A 4,917-nucleotide genomic window follows, 5' to 3' on the forward strand; every position below is an offset into this window, starting at 1 on the left:
TCAAGTTGTTTTCGAAGTGTGGGTTCTAGTTTGTGTTGAGGTATTTGGGCCATATCAACTCTTGTGAGGGTATCTCAATCGATCCCTTGAAAATTAAGGTCATTCTGGATTAGCCAACATCCTCAACTATCTCTAACGTTTGTAGCTTCATGGCCTTGGTGAGAGATCACTGCCAATTTGTGAGAGGCTCCTTTAGAGTGGCTCGTCATATCACCTCCTTTCAAAGGAAAGGGAAGAAATTTGTTTGATCAGAGAATTGTGAGTCATCTTTTCAATCTCTTAAGGAGCTAATCACCGATAGGTCCATATTTTGTCTACATTTTATAAGCTACATTAGAGACTTTAGTTAAGTTTTATGGCATAATCATTACGAACTCTAGTCATAGTGTGACTTATTATGGTATTAAGCTTTCATCTGAGCACTTTTAATATGTTTAATTAATGGACGTAATATAATACATATTTGCTTGTAATTATGAATGTTATGGTTGGGAATGGTTGATTGTTATGATTTGCAATGTTGTATGTACTAACTTGTTGTGCAACACCTTACTCGGGCTAGAACCAATTGTTCCTACAACCATAAACTAAACTAGTGTTGATTAAGTCATAAGAAATTTCAAGTGAAACAAACTACTCGAGGGTGATACTCACACATGGACGTCTTTCATAATAACTTGAACCACCAGAGGACATGCCATTTAGTACTTTATTGAACTAATTCAAGTGGACATTTATGTCTTAATGGTTGTTAGACAAATTGGTCATAATAGGACAATTTATCAGTTAATGATTTCTTTGTCCGCTTAATAAATGTCACCCTAGATTTGGGGATCGAGCAGTAGTCAGTTAGAAGAATCAGTCATAGGTTTGATTATATGTTTGCATACAACCTAAAAAGGTTGAAAACTTTATGATTTTTATAGCAACTCTGTTGTGAAGAAAGTATGTAACTTGTGATGAATAAAATACAATGCATTTCTAAAACAAATGTGTAATCTTGTGATTTCATAGTGAGTACTTACCAAAGGGAGCTCGCTTGAGGTAAAACTACTCTTAATTTAGTATAGTTAGTTTTGTTCAAGTGTTTAATATTGAATTAGTTCTTTTGATTTCGGTAGGATAAGAGTTTGATTGTTTACTATTTCTTGTAGAAGCTGTAATTGAACTAGAATAGATAGTGTAGGTAGTAGTTAATGGTTGTCTTATTTAAACAATAGTTAAATGGTTGCTTTGTTTTAATTGATTCAGATTGAATTATTGTAGTATAATGTTTAGTTTCCATTACACTTGTTCTTTTTTCAATACTTTTATTTCGTAATAGTCATTTTCACTAGTTGTTTTCCAACATTTTCCTTCATTGCCTTTGCACTCAATATAGGATAGCAACCCAAGATAGGTTTGTAATGCACATATAATGTTGTACCATTTCAAGTTATACAATACCTAGTTGTCAAGTGCAGCCTTTAAGCCATGAAGGATTGATCAGCATGGATAAATATCCCTGAGCTGTGAAGACCAATAACCTATCCTAAATCTCAATTGAAATGATAACACTCGATATTTTTGGTGTTGTTGTGAGGGATGGTGTCAAGTTATGAAAACAATTAGGTTATCTAGTAATTTTTCAAGCTTTCCTATCAATAGGAATCATTGTTTTCAGTTTGTAGGACTTTTAGATTTGAAGAAAATCCTCACAATTTTCACTAAACATTTGCAAGTGCATTGGAGCAAGGGTTTTATATCTTGCATGCATATGAGGGAATCTCTTGGAAGATTCCTTCCCAGTACTGGTAGCCAAACCATCCAAGTAGTTGTGGCAAAAATCCAACAATACCATTCACCTCCATCTTCACCAACTTCTTAAGCCTCATCTAATTCATCCCATAATTCCACTCCACATAATTCTCCACCTATACTTAGAATTAGGGATGCCAACTACTAGGATGACAAAGATAAAAAGACTCCAACTTTCCATTTTCCAATTGCCCATCAATTGTCCCTCAAGGACGAAATGTTGCTCTCAAGAACATACCACCTTCAACCCTTCCAAACTTCCATGGGCTTATTACTAAGGACCTAAACACCTTCCTTTTTGAGTTTGGTGTCTTATGTTGTAGTTATGATTACACTAAAAATTCCCATAGGTTGAAATTGTTCCTTGCAACTCTCAAGGATTCTACTTTGATATGGTTTATGGGCTTAGGAAGAGATGCAATGGTTGACTCGGATTCCATGAAAAAGAAGTTCTTGGAGAAATATAAAGATTATTGTAAAGGACGAGATCTACTTGGAGATGATATTTTCATGATTACTCAAAAGGAAGATAAGTCATTGAAAGATTATGTAGAGCATTTCCTGTTTAGTCTACAAAAATTTAGGCACAACCAATTACAAGGAGATTCTCTTACACATGTCCTCCTTCACGGAATTGTTGAAGATTGTCTAGTGTGTTAAACTTGATGGAAAGTGGAGATGTTACTCAAGCTACGTGGGATGATATCTATCAACTTCCAAGAAACTACTCCAAATTAACTATGAAGAATACCAAAAGCATAAGAGCATTAACGTCTAAATCTGCTACAAGAGTTTCATAGATGGAGATTAGCAACCCACTCTCAAACATGAAGCAAGATATTATCAATCATATGGCTACTTAGATGGATATGTTACAAGTAAGAAGAAAGTAGGAAGAGGCGGATGTTGTTTTGACTGAATATTGCCCACATTGTTGTTAAAAGAAGAGAGATTGCAAATATAAATGAGTTGCAAATATAGAGGACAAACCTAATTTCAAGACTTTGGAAGATAAAGACGGCCAGGTTTTCTACCTTTCCTAATGGAAACCATGGAACCAAAGGCCAAGTATTCTTGATGACCCCCTATCCTACAATACCTCCTATATCAATTATAATCAATGGAAAAACCAACATGTGCCTAGTTGGATGAATCTTGAGCCAATACCATGGAACATTCCTCCTAGAGGATGGCAATCTTTCCAACCTTAGAATCAATATCCCAATTGGTAGATGCCTCAACCAAATTGGCAGCAACAACCATGGAGAGGTAACCAGCCATGGGAAATCCTAATGCTCAATTCCCACAGCAGTTGCCAACCCTATCTACACAGCATGTCATTATGCCTAACCCTATCAATCCTACTTCACAACCTCCAAAGCCCACTCAACTGCCAACACAACCTACTGTTGGCATTTGACTGAAACAGTATATGATTGATTAGTGAATGTGATGAAGAGATTGAGATTCATGTTTGATGACTAAGTTTTGTGTTGTCATTGATGGCAAGAATGTTTTTGTAGTCATCTAAGTCTTGGTAGCCAACTGGTAAGGTATAACCGGTACAGAAGACAGTTTTATAGAAAACCGGTAATTAGGATCTCAAATGGTAAATGGAGACAGAGTTGCATTCTGAAAACTGGTACAAGTGACTCATGAAGAGTTGGATGATACGGTTTTACAGTGATGTTGGTGATAGGTATTTGGAGCTATGCTCACAACTGCATTGGTAGATTCGACTGGATGAGCAAGATTTAATGTATAGAGCAGCCAAACTGGTAGAACACTTAACCGGTAGTGATAAACTCACTTAAATCGATAAAATGACACGGGTTTTAATTTGTTATGTCAATGGCCGACATATGTAAAGCATGCGATGTAAGTTTGTCTATATTCATTGAACCTAGGAAATTGCTCCAAGGTTGTAGCCGACTAAATGTAAATATTTATAAAAAGTGTGATGAGGTATAAAGTCCGTATGTGTGTAAAGAGATTTTTCATGAGCGAATATTGTGAATCAGATTGTGCGGTGTTTAGGGAAGTTCTATAATGAAGTGTTGTTGAATTTAAGGATCGGAAGCGGATCTTATCAGACACAGAAGGTTTTACTTTAAGATCTTTTCACTATTCCTAATAGTTTGCAACAACAAAATCCCCTAACCGGGTGGGTCCTAAGAGGCCTTTATCTTTAAATCCCCTAAAAGGGTAGCTCTGAATCAGAGTCTCAAATCCTCTTGCGAGGTTGATCCTAACAGGGCTTATCATTCAAATCCCTTAATCGGGTGACTCTTAACCAGGTCTTCTCCTAACAAGGCATAGTTGCAAGACCTTAACCGGTCAAGATTTCTATTCTGTAAATAGTGAGTATTGTGGGTACCAACTCCCACCGTGGTTTTTCCCTTTTGGTTTTTCCACGTATAATCTCTTGTGTTATGTGGAATTTGTTTTATTAGGCATTAGCTTATGTGGTGATATTTCTTATATGCTTGACAAGTTTTAAGTTGTTAAAGTTGGTGATCAGATTTATATTGTTTTTGTTTGCACCGATTCACACCCCCCGCAACTCTCAGTGCCTTATAAGTTCATCACCTAAACCTAATCCAAATAATTTTCCAATACAACATGCAAATGCTTATTATGCTCAACAATTTCTTGACTATGTACTAGACATTAATAATGTGCACCTTCGCTTCGAAAGCACCCTTGTTGCACCTACACAACAAATCATAATAAAAGTACCATCAAATGATTCTTCAACTGATGTGCACCCTCTGTTGAGAAGCAAATATTCACTCATTGAACTAGAGCCCAGTAAAAGTCCTTTGCCATCATTTCTGGAAAGATTTAATGTGCAAAAACCTGATTTTGAACTAGCATTTGACTTCTTGGAGCAATTTAAAAATGTCAGTATAAAAATTACCACTATTTCAAGAAATTAAAGGTGTTCCTATCTATAATAATATTATTAAGGAGTTGTACCTTAAAAAGACATTAAGGAAAAGAAAGGAAGCAACAATTGTTCATGTAGTGGGTCAATTAGTGGACATCATGCTGGGAAAAGTCATTTTTCTTAATTATACCAACCCTGGGAGCCCTATAGTAAATATTACTACTTATTCC

This window comes from Cryptomeria japonica, chromosome 4 (genome assembly GCF_030272615.1).
Source record: "Cryptomeria japonica chromosome 4, Sugi_1.0, whole genome shotgun sequence".
NCBI classification, from domain to species: domain Eukaryota; kingdom Viridiplantae; phylum Streptophyta; class Pinopsida; order Cupressales; family Cupressaceae; genus Cryptomeria; species Cryptomeria japonica.